Raw genomic sequence first — 27,378 nt, forward strand, 5'->3', positions numbered from 1 at the left:
TAGTAAGGAACATGAGTTACAGTTCTGCGAGTACTCTGAAAAATAGATAAATGCATTAAACCTTCAAATGCTACAGGATGAGACAGCTGAACTGCCTAATAAACCTACATTTTATATTTTAAAAAGAATAACATGAACCATGATGGACGTTGAAGCAATATAATTCCCCTCATAAGGAAATAAAGATTTGCAAGTGGATGAAACAATCACAATAGAAAGGATTTTTTCCCTGTGCACACAAAAAGAGAATCATGTCTCTCTGTACCAACCTTATTCCAAGAGATCTATCGCAGAGGGTGGACAGTGTTGCTGCACTAGCTAGACACTGCTAAGGATTCTTGTGGAAATGAATGTCTTCATTTTATGTCTCTGAAGTCAGGAAGGCCACTCCCAGCTTTGGACCTGGCCTTAATATTATCTCTTTTCGCAAAAATGCAAGTTTACTCTATAAATGCATTTTAGCTTGCAAGATGCTAAAGATTGTGTGTGACCCAGTTTGTAGTGGCGAGACTCCACTAGCAGTGCACATAAAAACAGGGAACTCTGGATCCCATGCACTGTGGGTCATCTTCAGCTTGCAAACAGAGGCATAATTCTGGGGCCCTGGGCACAAGTCCAGAATGGGGTAACAGAATCACCGGCAGCCTATCACATTCCTCCCCCCCCCCCAATCACTAGAATCAAGCCAGTGGTAACCCTGTCTGTTGTTGGTAGGAATCACAGCTACGTATTCCAGCCTACTGCTTGAGACCCAATTGTTGTAGACATAAGTGGCAGCAGAAGCCTGCTGTTCTTTCCCCCCACCTCCTTTAAGGGGTGGGGCTGTGGGTTATTGTTGCTAATTGGGTAAGACATTGTGTCTTAGGTTTCTGTGTTTCCTGGCCCAACTCAGATAATACTTAGTCGAGCTGCCAGTGTCCAGTTCTGGAACAAATGTGCACTGACTATTTTGGTAACCATCCTTTCTATTGATGATTGTGAGCATTCTTCCTACTGTGTTTTCTGTTTAGTAAATGTTTCATCCTTTCCTAGGTTTATTCAGATACTTACACTAAGGAAATTCAGTGTATCAGTTTCTTGGCTCAAATAGCTAAATGTGCCTTCATCAACTATTTATAATTTTCTAGTCTCTTTTCTGCTAGTGTTTTATTGATGCTGCTTTTCAAGAGACCTAGCCGTAGTAACACTCTCAGAAACTTTTTTTAAGTCCCTTTCTTAACAAGACCCTTCATTATTTGCACTTATGTGGAGCTGCAAAAAATTCAATACTGAATGGATTTTCGATGAAGGATCCCAAAGCCACATCTCCTGCTACTTGACTCTTTCAATTGGAGATGCCAAGGACTGAACCTGAAGAAGAAGAAGAAGAAGAAGAAGAAGAAGAAGAAGAAGAAGAAGAAGAAGAAGAAGAAGAAGAAGAAGAAGAAGAAGAAGAAGAAGAAGAGCTGGTCTTTTGGACCCCAGTTTTCACTACCTGAAGGATCTCAAAGAGGCTTACAGTCACCTACCCTTCCTCTCCCCACAACAGACACCCTGTGATGTTTGTGGGGCTGAGAGAGCTCTGAAAGAATAATGTCAACTTCAACCCAAAATGCTGATTAATACTCTAAATATGTGCAAGACTCTGTGTTGACACCCAGAATGGTTCCCTATTCTTCCTGGCATTGATGCAGATAATAGGATTCATTTGATGCCTTCATTTCTCATGATCCCCAGCATCTATGGATGCGCATCTGGGGAAAACACGCAGAAAATGTTTCCCATCATGTCATTAACACCAGCATGCATTAGGAACATCTCACATTCACATGAGGAGCATCACTGACATGGCAGACTCTCTGCTACCAGCCTCTTTCCCCCCAAGGATGAAGTCAACAAATGAGAAAGGGAAGATTAAAAATACTATTCAAAGGAGCTTGATGGTGCTGAAATGAGCCCCTTCCTAATAAAAACAGTTTACATATGCACTATTGGTCCCAAGACTGGTGGGTCCCTGGGCAAGAGGATTCCTAAAATATGAACAATAGGTCTCTATCCAATGAATCCGTCTCTGTACACACTCCTGCTCTGGCATGAGTTATCATGCAATGAGCTGTTCTTTCCTACCAAACCTGCTTATCTTCCATACTCTCACTATGGAATAACAAATATCACAGTGATGAAGAAGAGGACTCTGCTATTCCACAGTTAGGGAAAGGACAGGCAATATTAATGTTCAGTTTAATTGATATTAGACATTCTCTACAGGCAAAACATTTTTTAGCATTCAATCTGTGAAACCAACATGGGGATGACAAAAAGAGAGTAAGAGGGGGGAAATTAAAAAAAAAAGATATTTGACACTCTCTCTGGGAAAACAATAAAAATTAGCATTCAGCCTGTGAAACCAACATGATGACAACAGGATGGTAAGAGGGGGGAAACGCAAAATCTATGCACAGCACAAACCTGCTCACCTAATAAAGGAAAGTGAGAAACATTAGTCACACCCATGTCTAGCAGCAGTGTAGGGCATCTCGGCTCCAAAAGATGATGTAAGAGCCTTTATAATTCCTACCACTAAAACCAGGCTGGTAGATAGTATGAAGTCCCTGGAATACTCTAGATAAGGCTTTCTCAACCACGGTTTCATGATGACCTGGAAAAGTACTCTGAATGGATGGAGTTAATTTTTAATATATTCCTTAGATTTGCTAAACATTTATTGGGTGATATATTGTCATGTTGACCCTCTCCCATAATGGCCAATGATGGACCTGGAAGGGGTGGAAAGGGGAGGGGCCCCAGGTGGGCATGTACTTCCTGACCATATTCTATGCTTTCTAACCATATTTTGTGTGATTGTGCTACTTCTAGGGTTCCTTGAAGCCTGAAGAATATTGAGAAAGGCTGCTCTAAATACTGTATTTGGAACCAACATCTAATGCCCAGTACTAAAATTAGAAGCATACCAGCCCTAGGAAATGTAGAAGATATCCATGAGTGGAACTCACTACAGGTTTGATCTGCTTAAGATTTTTGTGCAAGTAGCCCTCACTGTGGAAAATAAATGTTCTTGTTAGCTGACACATTTTTCTACTAGAAAACAGGTCTTCTGACTTTTATGCTTGCCTAGAATTTATGAATATATCAGATAACTCTCCCTTGTATTTCTGCATGTCCTGAAATTGAGAATAAGCTGGAGGCCATCTCCTAAGACAATGGTTCTCAGTCTTGGGGTCACGACCCCATTTGGGGTCGCCTGACCCCTTCCATGAGGTCCCCAGGTTGGTTGCTGCCACTGGTGGTGGCTGATGGAGGCAGCTGGTAGGGGTGGCCGGTGGTGGTGGTGGGTGGCGGACGCAGCAGGCGCTAGCAGGTGGTAGCAGGTGGTAGCAGGTGGCGGCAGGTAGCAGGCAACGGTGGCGGGTGGGGGCAGCAGCTGGCAGTGGCAGAGCCATGACACTGGCCGCCTCCACACCACCTCCAGACTGTTGTGTGCCTGAGTGAGTGCGTGTACACACATGCTGCCCATGCGCTTGCGCACGCCATCCCCACCGCCACCGCAGTTGGGGTCACGGCTTCAGAGTGGTTGAGAACCACTGTCCTAAGGTAAGATCCTTGGTGGTGATTCCCTGTCCGACTATCTTGTTCATGTAGCAAAAATACAGAGCATGTGAGCATACAATGTTCCCAAACAATTTGACAAACAATTAAATTGCCTGTGCAATAAGTAGCTGGCTCAATTAGATTGGTCAAGTGATATCATTTTGAGTGGCTGTTAGAGCCCTAATGGATTAGGTGTCTGAAAATGTTTGTTGTGCCAGGCCACAGCAATGTGACATATTTCATTATCAACTCCTAAGCCTTCAACAAACGAGTGAGGACAACAATCCAATTTGCAAGCGCTACAAAATGTTTGGGATGATTTAAAATTCTCAATATTAATACCTTTTTGTTTGCATTTATCAGGGAGGGGGCCTTGGAATATTCATCCCTATAATTTGTTACCTGAATCACACTTACACATGTGTCTTGTGACATAGGTGTATTAAGCTGTAGGGAAATAGCAGCATGAGTGGGCAGTAACATAGCATTTAAGGATTGATTTGCCACTGTATCCAAGATGATTGTATCCTTAAGAACTCAAGGCAGACTACAGGTAGTTATAATAAAATAATAACCATCTTGGAAAGAAAATAATAAAAGAAATAGACAAACATATATCCAGCACACTAGTAATCTAACGGATAGGAAAATAAAGTGGCACAAAAAGGTTGTAAGTATATTTACTGGACTTGAAGAGTAGTGGGGCAGAAATACGACACAACCAGCCAGTGGTGTGAAGGGTGTTCTGAATAGGTCCCCATCAGACGCACACTTTGGGCTTGGCAAAGCCACAGTTTATATATGTTTTTGGGAGACAGATGAGGTGAAAATAGGATGGAATTATCCATGAGATATTAGAAAAATGCCTCATCTTGGCTAGGAGATAAGCTTTTAGTGAATAACCCATCTTGTCTAGAAGTGTCTAGATGTTTGGGAAGTAATTTCCTCTGGCAGATAGGTGTAGAGTGGATTATAGATGAGAAATTGAGAATCTTGCCCAGGAAGCTTTTAGGCAAACAGAATTCTGCTGGACCCTGTGCTCAGCAAATACAATGGGGTACGGGGTCAGTGAGAGGTGAGCTGGACATGTCTTGGATTGAAGCTGCTATGTTGAACCTGTGGCAGTGAAGATGGGGTCTGGTTGTGGAGTTTGCCTTCATGTGATTCATTGGTACATATTACATAAAGTGGCATGTAAGGGCAACAGGAACAAGTATTGTAAAGATCATACATTTCGGCTGCATTCAGACATCATGAAAAGCTTCCTCCCATTCCTTTAACCTAGCCCATCAAGGTTATTCCTGCTGTGAGAAGGAAAGACCTCTATATTGACTTTGTATGTGATTGGCCATCTAGACAAAAGTCCTGCCCTTCCTCTTTAACCCAAAGAGTGATTCTTGTGATGTGCAACCAACATTGGGCAAAATGGTAGAAGTTTCAAAATTTCATTATGACCGTTTATGCACTGGAGGTTTCATACCAGTCTGCAGGCTGGAGTTTTAGTCATGGCAGGTTGGCCCACCTCTTCCTGTACCCACATGGGAGAGCATTTGGACTGGTGCACCTCATCTGCCCCCGATTTGTTCTCCTGCACAGGATCTGGGGCAGTGAAGTTCCCAGTGCATAAACGGTCTATGTCTTGTACTTCTGAATAGATTTTGATGCCTGCATACTGAGTGTCAGAGTTTAACTGTGAGTTTAACTGGTTGGATGGCCTGGCTTCTAAGAAGCTATAGCAGCTTTCATTTTGACATGCATTAAATTTAACTTCTGTTCCACAACATGATGCCAATCTGTTCCATTTAATATTTCTGGTAAGGCCTTGGAGGAGGAGCATGTCTCATAGCTTAAGTGCCACTCAGCACTTAACATGCACTCAGGGCGGCTGTCCCTGAGTGCCCCCTCCTCCAACTGGCTTTCCTGTCTGCCCAGCAGCCAGCCAATCGCCTTCCGTCCCTCACCCCTGACCACCCTCTCCTCCTTCCACTTTCCTTCAAGGCTCAGAGGCTGCAGACCCTTGCTGTGTAAGAGCTGCCCCTGCTGGTGAGTTTCCTAACATCTGCCTGCAGCTTTTCCAGGTCCTGGGGGGAAGGAGAGGCTGTCCACAGAGTTCTCCCACACATCCCAATCTAGTGCACCTTGTATTCCTGAATACAATGAGCTTGGCCCCTAGTAGTACTTATAAAAACAATAAGAGCTAAACTGAGTGAAATTACAGGTGAGGCTTTATGCTGCTGCTACAGAACCCCTGCAGTAAAGTATTCTAGTTCTGTGTAATATGTGTAACTTGCAAATGGTAATATGAATGCTGCATATCTTCTATATGCATAAAATCATAAAAAGTCCATTCACCCTGACAAAATGCTGAAGGTTCCAAAGCATCCTATTGCTGGAATATCCCCCCTCAGGGCCAATTGCTGCTCTTGCACAGGATTCCGCACTCCCCCTTCCTTCTGGCCTGCTGTGAAGAGAGCCTTTAACACCACTTGTTGAGGCAAGAGATGAATTTCCAAGAGCAGCAAATCTATGGGCATGCATGGGCATTCCTTCTGAAGCGGGAAAGCCTTCCCCTACTCCTTATGATTAGCTGAAAGGGAGGCCACAGAAAAGCTCCTTCTCACTTAAAGTACTGCTGTGGCTGGTCTCCCTACTGGAAGAAAGATGCAGCCAAACCATGTGTGTCTCTTCCCCACCACTCTCTGAATATCTGAGGCCTAACATGGAATGTTGTTATGCAGATGAAACTGGATGCTTTTGAAGGGGTATCTTTTGCTGCCTTTTTCATCTGCACAACCTGTGTGGGAGGCTCAAATGTTTCTTTTTCAAAGTAACCCTATCCACCCTTCAAAGCATCAATTTCTGCCTGGTGAGCTGATCTTTATATTCTGGAGGTGAGCTGTAATTCCAGGTTTCCCCTGGAGGTTGGTTACACCTTGAGGTTTAGAAGTGGGGCCTTAAAATGGTACAATGCCTCAGAGTCCACCCTCCAAAGTCACCATTTTTTGCCTGCAGAGCTGATCTTTATAGTCTAGAGATGAGCAGCGATAGTAGAAATGACGGTAGAGGCTTGTAGACTGAAATTGGGGTGGAGTGGTGCAAGTGTGTCTTGCCTGGGCTATGGGCTCTGGCCAGTCCTTACCAGCCAGAGTTTGTATTTTTGGGTGCAGACAGACAGACAGACCAGCAAGGGTCCTGCATGTCTGGAAAGTGCAGGAAGATCTAAATAAGGAATATTTATTTTTAAGTATTTTTATTTATACAAAACAAAATTATATACAGATTAAAGAATAGCAAATGAATAAAATGCATATAAGGAGAGGAAAAAGCAGTAAAAGAAAAGAAAAGAAAAATAAGTAACATGTGGTTTAAAAGTGATTTCGAACTCTACTTATAAAGAAAAAATGTCTTAACCTTTTCCCCCAGTATATAAACTTTTGCTGTAAAATAATATCTAATATAACAAATATACTAAGAAACATAGAGCCATCCTTATCAAATATTTGTTTTAATTTTTTTCAATATAAATTTTCTATAGCTTCCATTCTGGGTCAACTCCATAACTTTACATTGCCATTCATATATTGTAGATGTTTATTCGGACTTCCATTTTTTTGCCCATATAATTCTCTCAAAAACTGAAAGTATCCAAAAACTTTCCTACATAATTTCTTTAGGAATTCTCTAAAATGCCTAATAAATAGGTTTCTGGTGTAAATTTAATCCTTTTGTTCAATATTTTAGAAATTTCCTCATGACTTTCTCTCCAAGTTTTTCTTTTTGACAATTCCACCATTGATTGTAAAATGTACCTTGCTCTTCATCACATTTCCAGTATCATCTTGAGATTTTAGATGGTGTCAAATACCACTGAAAATGCATTTTGAAAATATTTTATTTTATATAATAACTATTTGAGAATTTAGAATCTTTTTTCAAAACAAACTGCCGATCATCATATTGAATCTCATTTCTTATATTCTTGGCCCAAGTTAACATAAAATCATTAATAATTTTAGTCTCAGTATCCAAATTCAAACATTCTTCATACACACTACTTATCAAATGTTCGTTGTTTTTCATTAGTTGAGTTAACAGCAGTGTAGGTTTACTTTCAAATCCAATTTTTTAATTATCTCTAATGAATCTCTGTCTTAGTTGAGCAAAAAGCCACCAATCTTTTAATTTACCTTCCTCCCATAATTGTTCTGGTGATTTTAGTTTAAATTCAGTCTTTCCATCTTCTATCTTTTCCATCTTCTATCTACCCCTCAAGCTTCAGCCCGGAAAAAGGGACACCCTAGATACTCCAGACCCGGCAGGGAGGCTGGTGTGCCTGCCGAGCTTCAAGGAGACAAAGGGACAGCCCTGCTGTGGCGCGGCCATGTGGCGGCCCTGCTGTGGCGCGGTCCCTTTGCCGCCCCAGAAGCTCCGGACCCAGCAGGGAGTCTGGCGGGCCCGCCAAACTTCAGGGCGGCAAACAGACAGCCCTGCCTCGAGGCAGCCACAACAGGGCTGTCCCTTTGCTGCCCCAGAAGCTCTGGATATGGCCGGGAGGCTGGCAGGGGGGCCAAGACAGCCCAGGAGGTGAGCAGGGGAGGGGCGCCCCCAACGTCCCCTTCACCTCCCCCCTCATACCCCCCTGCTACGTCCTCTAACCTTTCCCCTTTCTCTCTCTCCCCCCGCGCTTTGCCGCTGCTTCTCCGCCAAACACCCACCTACCCATCTCTACCTTGAACTCTTCTCCCACTGCCCCCTTACCACTTGCCCTCCTCACCCACCCAGCAGGCCCTTAACCCCCCTCCTTCTCCCGTGCCCTGACCCCTTTCACCTTCCTTCCTTCCTTCCTTCCTTCCTTCCTTCCTTCCTTCCTTCCTTCCTTCCTTCCTTCCTTCCTTCCTTCCTTCCTTCCTTCCTTCCTTCCTTCCTTCCTTCCTCCATTTCTCTCTCTCCTTTCTGACTCTCTCTCTCTGCCTCTTTTCTCCCTCTCACCTGCTCACTTTCTGTCTTTCTTTCTTCCTTCCTTCCTCCTATCCATCCATCCACCCAACCATTTATCTCCCTGTGTTGAGGCGGGGGGTGCCTACCACACCCACCCACTGCCCGCTAGTGCCCACTGTATTATTTCTACAGCGGGCTTAATTTCTAGTGTGAGCCATAATTCCTCAGTGCCTACCTGGCTCCTGGATAGCGCTTCACACAGTGACAGCCATAGTGGAATTTTGTCTAATAGCTGTCCTTTATACTTATTCCATACCCTATTTAATGCAAATCTTAATAGATGATGACTAAACTGCTTGTTTCTTTTTCCTTTCCCATACCACATATAGGCATGCCAACCATGAATGTACCCTTCCCCTTCTAATATCAATAATCTATTTTTTTAAATGTAGTATGCATTCTTTCAGCCAGTTGAGGGCCACTGCTTCAAAACAAAGTTTTAAATTGGGAACTTTTAAACCACCTCTCTCTTTAGAATTGGATAGTGTTTTCATTTTGATTCTTCATTTTCTATCCTGCCAGATATATTTCACTAAACATTTTTGTCAACAATTCTATGATTTATCTGAATTTATAATGGGCATATTTTGAAAAAGAAACATAATTCAAGGTAAGGTACTGAATTTAATTACAGAAATTCTTCCTAGCAAAGATAAATTTAGTTGCTTTCATCTATTTATATCTTCTATTTTTTTCTAGGTCTTCTCATAATTATTTTGAAAAAGTGTTAAATTAGTGTTGGTTATTATAATTCTTAAGTATTTTACTTTACTGACTATTTGAAAACCTGATTTTTTCCTCCAAGAACTTCTGGTCTTTTAACATATTTTTATAATGATTTTAAATTTACCTTTGTTGACTTTTAAGCCTGATACTATACCAAATTCTTCTAATTTTTAAGTACTGAATGCTATCTTCTGGATCTTCTAAAATGATCAATAAATCATTGGCATATGCCTTAAATCTGCATTCCTCTTTTCTAATCCTAAACCCTCTTATCTATTTTTCTTCTCTTATATTATTAATCAGTATTTCCAGTATAATAAAAAGTAGTGGGGAAAGAGGACATCCATGCCTTGTACCTCTACTTATTTTTGGGTAGGAGTTATCTCTCCATTAATTATTAGACTAGCAGGTTGACTTGATATATATTTTTAATCCATCCAATGAAATTCTTCCCATAGTCCATTTTTTCTAACACTTCTGACATCATATTCCAATCCAAAGAATCAAAGACTTTTTCTGTATCCCCAAAAAAGGAACACTAACTGTTTATCTGGATAACAAAATCAGAGTCCAGTGGGATTCAGAGTCCAACAAGGATTTATTCTAGGCATGAGCTTCGAGTGCAAGCAATCTGGATGATTTTGATAATATTCAATCACATTTATTAATGTTCTTATATTTTCTTTCATCTGTTTATTTGAGAGAAGCTCTGTTTGATCTTCATGAAACAAATCCTGTAGGATTAGTTTTGGTCTTTGGCCAATCATTGAGGTAAATATTTTATAATCTACATTAAGATGTGAGACGGGTCTAAAATAACTAATATTTGGTAAAACATTATTAGTTTTAGGGACTAAAGTAATATTTGCTTCCTTCCATGAATCTGGTATTCCGCTGTCTTTTATATTATTCATGAGTCTAACAAATGGGTGGGACAATTCTTCAAGAAAACATTTTTAATATTTGACAGTAATACCGTCTGGAACCAGGGCCTTCCCTGGCTTTAATATTTTAACTACTGCCTTTAATTCTTTTAGTGATTTTGTGTCTTTCCTTTTATTGACATTTTCTTGTATAATTTAGAATAATATTCCTGATAGTCTTTTATTTCATCACTGTTTTTTAATATCTCTGAGCCATATTTAATTTTATCTATACATTTATTTTGATGTTGTTTCATTAATTACCAGGATAACCATTTCCCTGGTTTATTTGCTGATTCAAAATATTTCAGTTTTGCCACCTTATTTGCTTATTGACTCTCCTAACAACATGTCTACTTGTTGTTTTAATATATTTAATCTTTGGACTGCACTCTCCTTTTCAGGATTTCTCATTCATTCTGTTTCTTCCTTTCTAATCTCTTCCTGAATTTGTTGTAGCTTTCTATTCCTGATAATTTTCTGTTGTAAGTTTTACTTGTATTCCAGAATATTCTATCCTCAACTCCTTTGTCCAGATTCTGGTTGAAAAGTTCAGACAATTTCTGTTTGCAATCTTCCAATACCTCTTCATTCAATAACAGTAAATCATTGAATGATCATCTAAATTTCCCTCTAGCCTTAATGTTTTTGAGCTTTAGCATGACATGTTTATGGTCAGAATTTACACCTAGCAATATTTTCACTTTAAATGTCATAAGTTTAATTTGTTTCAATACCCATGTAGAGTCAATTCTAGACCATGATTTACATCTGGCTGAGAAAAATGTATATTCATTAGAATATTTATTTCTGTTTCTCCATATATCTGATAAACCTAAATTTTTCATGAGTTCAAAAAAATATCTCTGGTAATTTTCCTTGGCTTTTATTTGGATTCTTTCCTTCATCCTTTTTTCTATTATTGTGTCCTTCACCTCATTCATATCTCACAATTAGTTTCTTATATGGTAAGTCTTCTATAGTATTTTAAAATATGAAAACATTCCTTTTTCCCTTGCATTTGGAGCATAAACTCCTACCACCAAAACTTTTATTTCATAAAGTATAATTTCAATCAATAAAAATCTACCCATATTATCAGCCATCATCATTATTTTTGGTTTAAAATTCTCTTTAACATATATCACAATTCCTTTTTTCTTACCATGATAGCAAGTTGCTATAAATCCCTTACCTAATTGTTTGTTACCTCCCTTAAACATAAAAGATATTCTCTCTGGTACGTCTCAATATAAATAAACACCACTCTTTTAGAGGGCCTCGGTTACAAAGCTATTTTCTTTTCTTTGCAATAACTACATAGGCATATTTCTTTTATTAAGATAATTTATTTACCCTCTATTTTTAACTCATAATAAGCATGAAGTACAGCTTCTCTCACTGACTTTCAAGTAAACCTAAACAAAATATCCCTTTTTTCTTTTGCCATTTTAGAGTTCACTTGAAAAACTTCATCAAACTCAATGTCAAAATCTTTCTCTTGTTTAAGAGAAAGTGATATCAGAGCAGTGATATCAGGGCTCTCTCAGCCTCACCCACCTCACAGGGTGTCTGTTGTGGGGAGAGGAAAGGGAAGGCACTTGAGACTCTTTCGTGTAGAGAAAAGTGGCATATAAGAATCAACTCTTTTTCTTAATTTCCAAGCAAAAAGTCGAGTGATCTTGCCACGAATACCTTTATTCTCTGTCTCTTCCAGGGCTCTAATTCTTAAGAATTTTTCCTTTTGTTTAATTTCTAGCATCAGTTTTTCATTGTCAACCTTCTCTATTTTTTCATCTAAATCCTCAGTACATTCTTCCAGATGATTTACTTTGTCATTTATAACATTAAAGTCCTCTACAATCTGCTTAATGCCCTGCTCCATATTTGTAATCTTTGCTGTTACCTTTTTAATTTTGCCAGGGTCTTGATCTAGCTTTCCCACCTTCCTGTTTGTATCCACAATTGTCTCAGTCATTTGGCTAATTTTTTCCTATTAATTCTTGCATAATCCGCTTGTCTGGTGTTGCAGTTACATTAGCTGCTTGCATCTGAGCTTGGTTACATTTCCATAGAGTCATTATTGACTGTCTTTGTAGTTGTTTTAATTATCTTTATTTTCAATATCATCTCTCAGACTCTAAGCAAGTCAAGTTTATACTGTCTGTTCCTTTTCTGTGCAATTTTGTTTTACTTTCTTATCAGCAATTTGGCTTTATTCGCACACAGATGGCCACAAAGCTGGAAGGCTTTTCTCACACACATTCCATTCAATGTAAGTAAGCTTTAGTTTCAAGTTGTATTATAACAATTTATAATAGTTTTTGAAATGAGCAACCTTCCAAACCTTTTCTCCAAAAGGAGTCTGTGGGTAGGGATCAGTAAATGGCTCCTCCGCCCATGGTTCACACACTCAAAGTGGAGGGGGACAGTAAACATTTACCTCTTCCCTTTCACTCTTCTGCAGTAACCCTGATCCTCAGGCTTTAAATAGAGACCCTTGTAACACTTCTTTTTTATTTAGAGCCTGTAACTGTACATGGTGAACAAGTAACTGGATGCAGAAACTTGGAACTGAAGTGATTTTGCTCAAGCCTGGCCTGGTAAATAAAAATCAGTATTTGCCAAAAAGGTCCTACAAAATCAAAGGCATCAGTGGTTCAGACTTTCAAATGGATTTAACTTTACAGGAAAGCAGACAGTGAGACTTTAAGGGGAACTTGGTGTTCCACATTTATGAAACAACAACTTGGCCTTGCAGACAACAACAGGAACTGCAGTTGCCTCAGGCTTCAGAGGGTTAGACATTAACAGCCAAACAACAGACTGGGCTAGCCAAGGAGTGTCTGTGGCCACATGCATTACTTTTGAAGGGGCACATGTGAGGGGGGGGGAGAGCTTTCCCTTCAGCCTAGGTGCCTGGAGATGAGCTATACGTCTATGGGAGTCTCACCTAGAGGTTGGCATCCCTAAACAGTGTGGTGCAATGCTATAGATCCCCCCCTCTCCAAAGCAGCCATTTTTGGAGAACTTTATAGTCTGGAGATAAGCAGTAATTCCAGGAGATCTCCAGGCCCCTGCTGGAGGTTGGATAACCCTGTGTTGGAAATATTCCTTGACGTTTGAAAGTGGGGCCTCAAAAGGGCATAATGCCTCCGCAGTCACATAGTGCCCCTGGCCAATTTCAGATCAAAAAAACATTGCAGAGAGCAGGTAAGGATACCAGATAGGTTCATGTTCTGGAATTCCACACTTCCTAGGTGTACTTGAATCTGACTTGGCTCAGGACTTTTCTGCACAGAGAGACCTCCTCTTAGGGTTGCCAGCTTCCAAGTGAGGCACAAAACCCACACCAAACCAGCTTTGCCCTGATTGGCCCTGCCCCTGCAGCTCCCGCCCTCCGTCCCTGGACTCTAGCCTCTTTGCTCTCAGACACCTCAGTGCCTGGAGCCAGCAGCAGGTAAGAGGAGAGGGCCCTGGGCAAAGGATCATGGTGGAGGGCCTCCTAATGAGGGCCTCTTGGCCTGCTAGGCTGAGCATGCTGACGAGGGCCTCCCAGCCTGCTGACTGCTCGTTAAGGACTGCTAAGGAGCTGACTAGCTGACTGGTAAGGAGCTCTGAGCTGCTGCCCAAGGCCACCTTACGCTGCCTGGCCAGGGACCAGGGGAGGGGACCCTTTCAAGGCCCATTCTTAGGAACGGGCTTTGAAGCTAGTACTTAATATTTAGTGAGAACTACCATCGCATTTTGGCTTGTGTATCATGTAAGGGTCTGCTGTCATTTTGGTTCAGTTAGATCCATCAGTCCACTCACCCAAAGACTACCCCCAACAGCTATTTCTGAGAGAGCTGAATTCCAGGATCTTGGGGCCCAAGCATCATGATCGTCACACACGTAGGGAGGCTGGAGTAAGAATGTGTAAAGGAGCTCAATCACTCTTACTGTCTCATCTGCCAGCATGGCTCTGCTGACAGAAGAGGCAGGGAAAGCAAGCTCCCTCCCTCCCCTTTCTTGCTCCAGCCAACTGACACATGTAGCTATTTCTCCATGGATCCCACAACCCAATAAATCAGCCTTCCTGATGTCAGAAACAGTTATCAGAGGAGGGCAAATTGGAATTTTTCCTGTACTGTCTGTACCATCCACTAGGTTTTAACCTATTGTTTTTTGGGGGGGAAGGAGCGTTTGCTAATTAAACCACAACAGAAAGAAAACAAGCCAACTTTCCAGCCAACATTCCCAATTAATGCCTAGCATACTAAACAGTTGCACTGAGTGGACCATCAGGAAAAGAAATGCATGTGTGTTGAGAAAAATGGGAACTGACTTGCCTTTCAAATCATTAATCTGAGTAGGTGATTCAATTAATGGGATTACTGTACAGGGGCACATCATCCAGCTGCCAACCTTTCGTAAGTGACACCTCATAACTCGCCATCATATTTCATCGATGGCACATTGCCACTCTCATTATCTGTGGGATTTTGTACTAAACACCTCAAGGTTGCAAAGGCCCTTTAAAATACAATAGTGAATGCAAGTTATAAATGAAATATCCAGAGGAAATGAAATCCTACATGGCCACAGAGCATGTTTATTTCATTCATTCATTCATTCATTCATTCATTCATTCATTCATTCATTCAATTTCTATACCGCCACTCTCAGGCCCTTTGGGGCCGGGAGCGAGGCTAGCCCAGGAGGGGGGGGGGCTTGGGGCATGGAGACCCAAGCTGCGGCCTCCAGTGGGGGCGGAGGGCTTGGGGGGAGCGCCCTTCCCCACCACCCGGCCACCGCGGCTCTTGTGTCGGCGACTGTGCTGCCCGGGCAGCAGGGTAAGACTCGGGGAAGGGGGGGAATCCACCGGCTCTTAAATTCTAGTAGTAGTAGTAGTAGTAGTAGTAGTAGTAGTAGTAGTAGTAGTAGTAGTAGTAGTAGTAGTAGTAATAATAATAATAATAATAATAATAACAACAATACTGATGACAAAAACGGTGATGATGATAAAATGGTGGTACAAATTTATAGAATTTTCCCTCCAACATTTCTAGTAGTTGGTGAAAAATGATACATGTGGCCAAAGATGGTAGAGAGTGAAGATTTATAAGGCTCAACAGATTAATATTTAATCCTAAACCTGGAGGGAAGGGGAATTGATACCTGATTTCTGGCGCATTATCTCTCTTGAGCCTTCCCCCCCCCCCTTTTATGGTCAAAAAGAAGAAGAAGAAAAATCTTTCTAAGGTGATATTTTCTATTTATAGAATTGTTTTAAAATAAATACCTGCTGCAAAGGCAGGACCGGAGCACAGGAGGGACTCTAGGTACTATATTCAGTGCTCCAGCATTTAATGCCCAGGGCTCCTGCACCACTGATGTTGCCAGTTGGTTGGGGCTGCTGCCGCTATGGCTGACCAGGCTGATGGGAAAGAGGTTGCAGGCAATGGATGTGACCTAGCTTGGCCTGGGATGCCACAGGAGCTGAAGGCAGTGAGTCTCCTGCCTCCTTCTACAGCTGTGCCCCAGAGCAGCCTGATTCTGGGTGGACAGGTGAGGGCTGCATGGCACCCCTATCACTTGGCAAACAGGGCATGTGCCCTGATTGCTCCCTTGACACCATATCCTAGTTACACCACTGATTACCATCGTCAGGAGAGATCAGTTTCCCTGGAGTAGCTTTGCCAGCTCCTGCTTGGGCAATTCCTGGATCTTTGGGTGGGGACGGAACTCAGTGGGGATGTAATGCCATAGAAACCAGTCTTCAAAGCTGTCATTTGCCTATGGGGAACTGATCTAGGTGTCTAGAAACATAATGCTTAGAGAATGGCAGGTCCCTCCTGGAGGCTGGCAAACCTACCTGGAGGTAATGGAAGTTTTGGAGGGCTGACTTCATGGCAGCATATTACTCTCCTTATTTCCCTCCTCTCCTTATTTCCCACTTTCCTCAAACAACACCCCCCCCCCGGGAAAAAAAATGCAGAACCTCCTGAAATTGGATTTGGCTCATCCATTGCTTTATTTTGATTGCCACAGGTATGATTGAAGTACAAAAGAATCCAAGCATAGATTTTGCCTTTTCAGTCCTACCTCACTAGAGTGATCAATAAAACCAGTATGTGCCTGAGATTAATTTTTCAGAATTTGGTGGTGGGGTCATGCTCAGATCACGTTTTGACTTTTCACTTTTTCATGCAGCTCTAACATTTAACAGCACATCTCCTCTGAAGCCAAGCCTCCATAGTGAGATGATTGAAACAAATAAACACAGAAATAATGTCTCCAACCTAAAGTCAATGAACTTTTTACCTAAAATCAAATCAAAAGCAGTGTTTCGGTATTTTAAAGGGTCTTTTAGAAATGGGGGGGGGTGTTTTCCATTGGTGAAAGCTGAAGTAATACTTTGCACTTTTTCTATGTATATGCCATCATGGGTCATGAAATAAAACATCAAAGCAGCTGCTTTTGCACATGGTACATTGGTTCTCCTCACACAGGATACATTAGTACAGGTGCATTGGGCTGGAAGGTACCTGAAGGCTGTTTGGTCCAGTCCATTGCACTGAGACAACAGCCTCTGTCCCCAAATATTTCAATCAAATGAATCCCCCTGGTCCAGTTTATGAAGTGTCCCAAGACAGAAAAAAAGACCAAGATGAACTATGACAATCTGTGGCGGGAATTTATTTACTAAGGGGTTACTAAGGGTTTAGTGGTAGCATCATGCTTAGATCACATTTTTTCACTTTTTCATGCAGCTCTAATGTTTAACATCACATCTCCTCTGAAGCCAAGAACATCCCCGCTGAGTTCTGTCCCAACCCAAAGATCCAGGAATTTCCCAAGCAGGAGCTGGCAAAGCTACTGGGAAAGCTTCTTCTGGATGTTTAGCCAAAAATTCTTTTGAATTAATTTTCATCCCATTGGCTCTGGGAAAACAGAAAACAACTCCGCTCCATCTTCTCTATGACAGCCCTTCAAGTATTTGAAGATGGTATCACCTCTTATTCATCTTCTCTCCAGACTAAACAGACCAAGTTTCCTAACCTTTCCTCATACGACTTGGTCTCCTCACACCATCCTCATAGCCCTATTCTGGACACACTCTAGTTTCTCTACATATTTCTTCAATTGTGGCCCAAAACTGAACACAGCCCTTCAAGTAAAGTCTTACCAGAGTGGAGTAAAGTAGTAACATCAGCTTGTGTGATCTGGACTCTATACTTCTTCTAATACAGCCCCAAATCTCATTTGCCTTTTTAGCTACCAAGTCACACTGCTGACTCATGTTCAGTGTATGGTCTACAAACTTGTCAATAAGAATATTATGTGGAATCTTATCAAAAGCCTTACTGAAATCAAGATAAACTGTGTCCACAGCATTCCTCTTATCTAGCAAGGTAGTAACTTTCTCAAAAAAAGAGATATGGTTAGTCTGACATGTTGATTCTTAGTAATTACAGCCATCCACTCTAGCTGCTCAAGGACCGACTGTTTGGTGATTTGTTCTAAAATTTTGTCAGCTATAGGCAGAAAGTTGATGGGATCATGCATGGTGATGAAATATCCATGGTTACCCTGACAGATGACCTTCAGCGACAGTTGGATAGAGGTGGGTCAGTCCTCCTCTTGCTTTTAGATCTTAGATGTTGTTGAGTATGAGATGTTATTCCACTGCCGTGCAGAGACCAGAATTCAGGGGAGAGCCCTTCAAGTGGCTGATCTCCTTTCTTTGGGACTGGACACAGAAGGTCAATGTGGGTGAACAGCAGTCATGTTCTTACCATCTCCCTTGTGGTGTTCCACAGATGGTGGTCCTTTCCACCACATTATTTATTGTTTTTATGCACTCTCTGGCCCAACTTGTCTGGAGTTTTAGGCTGGATTGTTATCAATATGCGCATGACACCCACCTCTTTTTCTTGATGGGTGGCTGAATTAATATTTGTTTTAAATGTAACATCTCAAATATAAATGGGTTCTTGATATGAGATATATAATAGACCTTCTTTTGCACCTTGATGTATTATTTATATGTTAAAGGCCCTAATGAATTCGTAGAAGTGGCAAAAATATATAATATTGATTATGTTGTAATTATGAAACTAATAATGTAGTAAAAATAGATTAGTTATGTAACTTGAAATTTAAATTTAAAATGTTGAATACAATTGTATCCCAACTAGGCAGAACTATTTTATTTTATAGATAATGCCTTAAAATTATAACAAAGGTGATGTAGCAGAAAATATTTTCTGTCTTATAAATTTTGTACTATATGTTTGTCCTAGACAAATGCAATTATGCCGTATGATTCCTACTTCCCTTTTCTTTTTTGTATCCCCACTGTCTTCCTAAATAATATATATATATATATATCCCCTGACTTACCATGAATATTTGTATACCATCATCTTTAAATGACCCCAGAATGTTTCGGGGGGGGGAATCCTTTAACTACCACAACTCTGAATGTGGTAGGGTAATTATAGCGGCAATGGGAACTTTAAAAAGGTTCCTAGTTATTTAACGAAAAGGTTCCTTATGAGAAAGTCCAAATTGTTTTATCCAACTGGTAACTTTTATGTCAACCAATTAAGGGATAGGGAAAAAGAGAAAGAGAGAGAAACCTGACCTTGCCAACCGTGCTAGAAACATTTTTCTATGAAATCTCCCCCTGAGAGCATGGCAGCCTTGTTCATTGATGAGGGCTGGCTGTGGCATGCCCCTCTGCCAAAGACCCTTTACTTTTAGGCTGCAGAAACTAAAAAAAAAACATTACATCTCTTTATTTCCATCCAACTCAATGATGGTTCAGGAAGACTAGGGGCCATTCTGCACGACTTCAATGTTGCAAAAGGCTTCCAAATTGTAAATGCTACTAATTTGCAGTTATGCACGACATTGCACACAATCTGCCACAATCTGAAACCGATCAGCAAAAAGCGATTCGTTGTAGCGCTTAAAGGGGAATCCGGAAAAGTGGATTCACCCTCCGAAAAGCGCTACACTCTTGCAAACAATCTGCAACAGTAGCGAAAAAGATCTGTGTGTTCCCATTGTTGCTGTTCCAGCCAAGTCCCTCCCCCTGGCTCTCTCCTCTGAACTTCCGGTGAAGTGATCGCCATTTTTTTTCCTGGAGCGAGCAGGAAGCAACGAACCGGAGAGCCTTCATTCACCCAGCGAGGCTTCTCTGGCTACAGTCCCTCCACAGAGCTGCTTTAAAGCTCACCTCAAGTCACCAAGCACAACACAGCCCCGTTTGCAAGTTCCCTTTATTTTCGGCCGAAAATCGCGCCCGTGCACGGGGGGGGGATTTTTTTTCACTCGGGGGAGTGTGGTAATGATGAATCGGCAGCTCACACACCAGCTGCCAGCTAGATGGGTCTCTACGTTAGGAGGAATCAAGGAATCAAGGTATATTCGTTGCAATGTGTGTTTTTCTTTTTAAAAAACACCTGTGCTTAAAGGGAAAGGGGCTTTTCGGGAGCATGATAACGGCCGCCCATTGGCTGTTCATTTGATTGATGGCCAGGGACGGGACAAAGCGCAGAAAAAATCACTTCCTTTCTAGCAATTTTTGCCGAGACCGGAAACCTGTGGGAAACAATTGAAATGCTACTGGATTCCACTACAAAGGCAGGTATGCATAACACAGAATTGCACTTTTAAAAATAGCATTTCTGCTTTCAGGAACCAATTGGCAACATTGGTCCTTGTGCGGAATGGGCCTAGCTATATTTCTAAGGCAGGACTTCACTGGAGTCATGACTAAGCCCTGAGTCCTGAGGCTTATCCTAAACTTGGCCATGGAATGTGTAATGTAATAAGTGAAGGGGATACCACTGAATAAATGAGGAAGGGGGGGGGGAATCTAAGACAAAGAGTAGTAACCCAGCACCATTCTTCATTGCCTTGAAAGTCTAGGCCAAACAGACAACACAAAGGAAGTTCTGTGTCTGGAGCATGTATTCATTTTATTATTATTACACTTTCAGTCACACAGAGGCTCACAGAATCATAGAGTTGGAAGGGCCTTCCAGGGTCATCTAGTCCAACCCCCTGTACAATGTAGGAACTCACAAGTATCTGCCCACCCAAAATGACCCCAATTTCATGCCCAACTGATCCTTCCCTCCAAAATCTCCAGAGTCCCTGTCGTCCGGAGATGAGCAATAATGGCCACATCTTGCTAGGAAGTGGAGTGGAAATGGTTCTGAGCCTCGTTCTGAGCCATCCTGAGCCTCTTTCTGTGATGTTGGGAATTCCAAGTAGAACACACAGTTCCACCTCACTTAGAAAACACTGGTTTGAAATACGTGTGTGATGGTTCACAACCATGAACATTGAAAAACTTAGTGATCCAACAGCCCAAAAGAAAAGTTCATATAACAATAGAAGAGTTGCCAAGTCTAGGTGGGGAAATACCTGGGGGTGGAGCCTGGAGAGGGTAGATTTAGGGAGGGGAAGGATCTCAACAAGGTGCATTGCATAGAGTCCACCTTACAAAGCAGCCATTTCCTTCAAGAGAACTGATCTTTGTCATCTGGAGAACAAGTGTTAATATTGGGAGATTCCAGGCTTTACCTGGAGTCTGGCAAGCCTAAGCTACAGTTGTATGAAAGCAATACTCTCAGAAGTCTACTCTGCTTGGTAGATTCAGCGTTAAATACTATAAAGAACAAAATAATATTAAAACTGTTTTGCTGGATCAGATGGCCCATCAAGTCCAACATTCTACATGTAACAGTGGCCAAGAGACTATGATTGTAACAGCTGTCCATTGCTTCCAGCAGCAACATCAAGGGGGAAAGGGGGGCAGTGAGAGTACACAGAAAAACCCTGCAATCTTTCAAACAAGAAATTAAGAACATTAAATCCTTGGATTAGAGCACAAATGTTAAGCTCCAGGAAACTGGCCAAGAATGTAATTACTCTGCCAAAAGCCTCAATTGGTTTCAGTCTTTGGCTCTAATACACTGTAAACCGGCTAAGAACATCTGCTGTTCTGCATGAGGCACTGAGCTCTGTCCCAAGGTAGACACCTTGCCAGTTTTAAACTGACCTGTTTTATTTTGCCCCCTTGACCCCTCTCTAAATGAGGTTTTTTTTTAATTTGCAGAAAATTAAATGATATTAAAATATGCCACTAAACTGCCCAATGGGATTTCTTCTGGGAGAGATGACAACTCTGCTGTGTCCAAAGGAAGACAAAGTCACCCAACTGCCCCCTTCTGATTCTGTCAGATTATATCATTCCTGCTTCATAATTAGGGTTGTCAGCTATGGGTTGAGAAATAACTAGAGATGTTGGGGGTAGAGCTGGGAGTGGGTGGAATCTGGAGTGGAGAGGACCTCAATGGAGCAGCCATTTCCTTCAAGGGAACTCCCTGTCACCTGGAGATGTGCTATAATTCTCGGGGTTCCCCAGGATCCACCTGGAGGCTGACATTGCTATTAATAATAATAATGATCTGATATAAGTCTGGTGCTTCCATTGCAGCAGGTCCTGTCCCCTTCCCACCTGTAATATCAGCTGGAAGCCCCAACATACCTGGGCTTGGGGACAAAGCAAGGGACAGACTGTAGCACAAGTGTTCAGCCATATAGCCAAGCCTCATGACAGCAATTTTCTTCTTTGTGATAGTGAACATATACAAGGAAAGTGATTTGCTCAGCTTTCAGGGAGTTTAGCATAGAGGAACAGAAGAAGGTAGCCAGAGGCATCACAAAATGACAGACCTGACATCTCCCGTGACAAATTGTTACACAATGACATCACCTAAATGTTTAGAATTACCCAGGGCCAGATTGGAAAATGGATATATATCTGGGAATCCAGGAGGGGATGGGGGTTACCAGCAAAGAGCAGGTCTGTAAAGGCCTCAAATCTCCTGCAGCTCCTACAGTCAGATTGTCATAAGTGTTTGGCAGGTCGGGTAAATGAACACTGTTGAAAATCAACTTGCTCTGAGAACATGCACCAAAGCAAGCTCAATCCTGTTTAGTGCTCAGTCGGCACTCTGTGAAGCTTTACAATAAATATAATTAAATTTTCAGAGGGAATTGGATAATGCTTTCAAATTTTAGCCTTTTAATATCCTTGTGATTTGACTCCAATACTGGTAAGATTCTTCATAAGTGCAGATAAAGCTTGCCTTTACATACAATCAGTAACAGTCTGCTTCTTACTTTCATTTTTATTTTCATTTGTGATGTGATGCCACTGAGAATGAATTCTCTCTGGGAGTTCCAGAAAATAATTTCTAGGGAGATTCTAGAAAGGGGTTTGAAAGAATCTAGAACGCCTCCACCCACTGCCTGCAAACAAAGGATATATATATTTTTTTAGAAGACTAGGTCTCAGTCCTAGCCAAGTGGGAGGAACCTGTTGAAGAAATAATACAGTACTAATCCACCTTCAGTGAACATCCAACATTTCTTGCACCTTAAATTATTTCTGGGGGTACACTATAAGTCCAGAGAAATAACTACAGGCTGAATAGCCCAGCCTAGCCTGATCTTCTCAGAGCTGGGAAGCTAAGCAGAGTCAGTTCTTGGCTAGGACACCACCCAAGATTCAGAAGACTGGAGCTGTGACAGAGGAAGGCAATGGCAAGCCACCTCCGCTCATCTTTTGCCTTCTGAGACTTCATGGCATCACCACAAGTCAGCTGCAATCTGACAGCACACTTTATCTTTAGATTACTTCACAAAAGGAGTGGATGAATCCCATCTGTTCCTAGATTTCCTTGTATTTGTTTCCATAGTAATTTAAAAGTATACCCAGTTCTGCTATGTTACAGAAGTCTACATGATAAGAAAATTACCAACCCAAACTGAAGTATAAAAGGAAAAAGAAAATTTAACACCAGTATGTTAAACATAAATGCTTCAATTTAGCAAGGGCAATGTTCAACCACACATGGAGGTGGCCTGCTGGAGGTGGCGGCTGCTTGGCCACTGCAGTAATCCAGGTTTTTAATCCTGGGGGACTTCAATGGCTTGAGCAGAGTCATCTGAAGCTCACCCCCCCCCCCAAGACACAGGTCCTGTGGCTGGGAGGTAGGGGGATGGGCCAGGAAGCATCCTTACCCACACTGGTGGGGATGCAACTTATGACCATGCCCCAGGCCAGGAATTTGGGTGTGACTTTTCATGCCTCACTAACCATGGAGGCACAGGTTAAGAGGTAGCTGGCCAGGCATTTTTCCATCTTTGCCAAGCTTGGCTACTAGCACCATACCTGCCCCCTGAACATCTGGCCATGGTGATCCATGCAACGGTCACCTCCAGAATAGGTTTCTGTATGTGGGACTACTGTTGTCCTTGATCCAAAGACTGCAACTGGTGCAAAATGCGGCTGCTAGAGTCCTCACAGGAACACTGTGGAGGGCCCATATCCAGCCAGTGCTGAGGCAGCTGCACAGGCTACCAGTTGCTGTCTGGATCCAGTTCAAGGTTTTGGTTCTAACCTTTCAGGCCCTGCATGGTCTGGGTCCCACATATCTGTGTGACCTCCTATGTTCTGTGGGTAACAAATTACTGGTCGTTCCCAGCCCCAGAGAAGCACGTTTGGCCTTGACCAAGGCCAGACCTTTTCGGTCCTGGCCTTGACCTGGTGGAATGAGCTCCTGCATGAGTTCCGGGCCCTGCAGGAGCATTCAGCATTCCGCATGGCCTGAAAAATGGAGCTCTTCCACCCAGTCTATGGTTGAGGCTGGTGGCAATGAGGAAGAGCGGTGCCCCCCCCCTGGTGTTCTGCAGCAATCAGTTGTCATCTTGACCCTCTTTTCTTCCCCCAGAAGTATGGATGGGGGTGCCGCAGGTTGGGGAAGGTATTATCGCCATGTTGTTTCTTCTTTTAATGTGATTTTGCTGTGTATTTTCATGGGGTTTTATTGGGGTTTTAATTGGACATCTGTAACCTATCACGAGCCGGTCTTGGGAGTGTTGGGCAATAAATTTAACAACAACAACAACAATAATGGAATCATGTGTCCACCACATGCATGGTTTCTGGGCTTGGATCTTTTCATTCAGTATTTGAGTCTACCACCATTCCTACACTTGATTGGGCACTGTACATATGCAACAGAGATGTCAGCATTGAGTTCATTGGCTCTTCACTCTGTGGGTGCTAATCTGTTCATGGTCCCTGGCCCCAAGGAAGCATGCCTGGCCTCAACCCAGGCCAAGGCCTTTTTGTTCCTGGCCCCAAGCTGGTGGAATGAGCTCCCAGGAGAGCTGAGGGCTCTGACAGAGCTGTTAGTGTTCCACAGGGCCTCTAAAATGGAGCTCTTCCACCAGGTCTTTGGTTGAGGCTGAGGTTAGGAAGAATAGGGGGCTCTCCTCGGGCCATGCTATAACATCATGCTGACCCCATCCCCTGAGGTGGTTGGCAAGATGGTGGGGGAAGGTAGGGGGGATTATGCCACCTTCTCATATCTGTTTTAAAGGGAGTTGACTGGTTTTATTGGGGGGGTTATCTGTATATATAACCTTCCATTAGTCTCTGGAGGGTGGTGGGCTAGAAATTTAATAGACAGACAGACAGCACAGACCCCAGCACTTACATGAGGACAATTATCTTGAACCAAATGGAAGGGGGGAATCTACATTTATTAGAGGGTTTCCTCCCCCTGAAGCCATAGTAGCCTTTTGGTACATAATGGGATTTTTCCAGCAATATCTCTGTATTCCACAGATAGCAGACTCAAGATGCGATGGTTGCCATGGTATCGTGGGTTTTTTATTATCAGTAACTGGTTGTCATCCAGATCTGAAGCCATTTATACACAAATGAGTTGCACTGCATATGTGCATTGCAAATACACACCCTACTCTTTTTTTCTTACATAATTGACAACAGTTTTGCCAATTCTGTTGGCTTAAGTGGAGCTTCGACATTGCACAACGTCTTCCAGAAAGAAAGGGGTGGGTGGCATCATATATTTGTGAGAAGGAGAAAGAAACCAGCTTAGGGAACAAGATGCCAGCACCACCTTCTCCTTTTATGAAGCCTGGTTTTAGCAAAAATCTAATTTCAGACAGAAAATCCATTGATTTTCTTTTTTAGTTTGTTCCAGAGCAGACAGTGTTTTTTGACTTCTGTTCAAACAACCAAAATTGTGTTTTACCCCCATTTTGGCCTTGTAAGAAGTGAATTGGAGCCTGAATTCCATGGCATGTTTGAAAGATACACATTTAAACATCAACAAATTGACTACAAATTTAAAAGGAAAGACTTTTACTGCTAGCAATACTAAAAATGGGTTTACCAAAGAAAGATGGGGTGATTTTAGTCTGCACATCCCCTGGAACTATAGTTCATCTCCAGACTAAGATCAGTTGCCTGGGAGAAAGTGGCTGTTTTAGAGGGTGGACTCCACTGAGGTCGTTCCCCACTCCAAATCCCACCCACTCCTAGTTCCACCCCAAAGTCTCCAAGTATTTCCCAACCCAGAAGTTGGCAACCCTACATCCAATGCATGTGTCTAATTTTCTTTTCTGAAAAGTCCCTTGATCAGGTTTCTCTCACAACCATTTTTTTCTTCTCGATCCAAAGCTGTGGCTTACTTCCATCAAATGCAGGGCACTGATGTCTTTTGCTCCTCTGCAAGAAAGAGCCATAAGAGCCAGCATGGTGTAGTAGTTAAAAGTGGCAAGCTAGGTTTGATTTCCCGCTCCTACACAAGCAGCCAGCTGGGTGAGCTTGGGCTCATCACAACCCTGTTAGAAGCTGTTTTGACAGAGCAATTTCTCTCAGAGCTCTCTCAACCCCACCTACCTCACAGGGTGTCTGTTGTGGGGAGAGGAAAGGAAGGTGATTGTAAGCCACTTTGAGACTTCTCCGGGCAGTGAAAAGTGTGGTATAAGAACCAACTCTTCTTCTTCAATGAACACAGCAAGCCTCCTACACAATGACCTCCTAAGTGATGCATGAAACCACTGATTTGGGCATGGCTGAGACCAAGGAAATTGCCCTGGAGGAGCTTGCTGCTTGGAAAAATGGCCTGTGTTAATGTGGCAAGAAATGCCACAGCCTATAACAATGACTGGTGCTACTGCCAGTAGTTGTCTTGATCTTGGTCTTTTTGGTATTTAGGTATAGTCCTATCTTTTCACTTTCTTTTTTTAGTCTCTTTATCGAGGTCTTCAGATCACACTCCGATTCAGCAAGGAGTGTTGTATCATCTGCATAGTGGAGATTATTGATGTTATGACCTCCAATTTTGACTCTGATCGTAGATTCTTCCAGATTAAAAAATATATATTGTCTCCTATATTAAGAAATCCCTGGAAGTGGAAAACATGCTAAGGACTGAACTAGAGATTTTTTCCATTATGAGCTTTTTTAATTTGCAGGTGTTTTAATTAGTTTGTTAACTAGCTAGTTAGCTAGTTAGTTATAAACTGTCTCTTCCCAGTCATAAACTCAGGGAGGCTTACATGGAGAAGCGCCAAACTGTGACTACCACTCTATACAAAATGAAGATACAGTCCATACACATGTTACTTTCTACAGCAGTGGTTCTCACCCTTCCTAATGCCGCGACCCTTTAATATAGTTCCTCATGTTGTGGTCATGACCCCCAACCATAAAATTATGCAAGGGTTCTTTCACAGAAATTAAACCGAAACTGACCAATGGCGTGACGATCCATTGTTCATGATTGTATATAAATTGTTTTTTTCCCGGGGTTTCTCAGTTCAGTTCTGCCTCTTGTCCCACCATGCCGGTCTCGCTCTCTTCTGCTGCTTCAGACAGATAAATGCTCTATCTTGATCTACCCCGCAAGGCTGTTGTGTGGATGTCCCCCCCGGCCAAGCTTGCCCTGTCGTGACCCCTATGAAAGGGTTATTCGACCTCAAGGGGGTCCCGACCCCAGGTTGAGAACCACTGTTCTACAGGGCCTCCTCTCTGAGTATATTATTATAATGCAGCAGTGGGGGATGGGATGAGGAAACAATAAAAGAAATTACTTTGGTGCATTGGTGGCTAGGCCTTAATGTTATTTTAACATCATTTTCTTATACTCCACCTGCGCAGAGCGGCTTAGATATTTATCATCATGCATGTAGGGGATGAGTCATACAGTTGAAGAATAATTGGTCAAACTTTCAGAATGTTCCATAATTGAGC

General features: G+C 42.3%; 1 protein-coding gene across 2 annotated transcripts in view; it reads right to left on the reverse strand.

Moving 5' to 3' along the window:
* Nucleotides 1-27,378, reverse strand: part of NSG2 (neuronal vesicle trafficking associated 2) — a 91,067-nt gene that overhangs the window by 9,947 nt on the left and 53,742 nt on the right. The window lies entirely within an intron of this gene.

The sequence above is a fragment of the Paroedura picta genome, chromosome 3 (genome assembly GCF_049243985.1).
Source record: "Paroedura picta isolate Pp20150507F chromosome 3, Ppicta_v3.0, whole genome shotgun sequence".
In the NCBI taxonomy this organism is placed as follows: Eukaryota; Metazoa; Chordata; class Lepidosauria; order Squamata; family Gekkonidae; genus Paroedura; species Paroedura picta.